The sequence below is a fragment of the Cryptomeria japonica genome, chromosome 7, assembly GCF_030272615.1.
Source record: "Cryptomeria japonica chromosome 7, Sugi_1.0, whole genome shotgun sequence".
NCBI lineage: Eukaryota > Viridiplantae > Streptophyta > Pinopsida > Cupressales > Cupressaceae > Cryptomeria > Cryptomeria japonica.
Window position 1 is genome coordinate 445,394,361 of NC_081411.1, and position 560 is coordinate 445,394,920.

The following is a 560-nucleotide window of genomic DNA, read 5'->3' on the forward strand; positions in this document are numbered from 1 at the left end:
CACCTCTCAACAAGTGTTATCATCAAACCCTTGTTTGCCCTAATATTAGGCATGTATAGAAGATACCTCAATCCACAAGCATCAATGTAGGCTTTACCTGCATCATCTAGCGTGGGTCTCAAGTGCATAGTTTGGGGGAATTTCTCCTAAGACTACAAAACATCCAAAACCTCTTGAAAATAAATCAATGCCACACACGTCAATCATAAGCTCTAGTTGGATTTATCCTAATCAATCTATCCAGGTACACAGTTGCCTATCCTATCATCTCTTTAGAGATTACATCAGTTTAAGCCCCTATCAGTTGCTTGTCATTGATCATGATGTCAACTCATCTATCCAACATATCTAATAATGCAACTATCTTATCCAAATTCCCCAAAAAATCTTAAAATCACAACAAAACACAAAAGCACTGAAACACTTTGCAAATACGCTAATATATCAAAAACATGTGCTAAAAAACTCAGAGGTGCTAAACAACATCACATAAGCACTAATAAACCCAACATTTGCGCTAATTTAAACAAACACACTAAAACACATCTCAAACGTGCTAA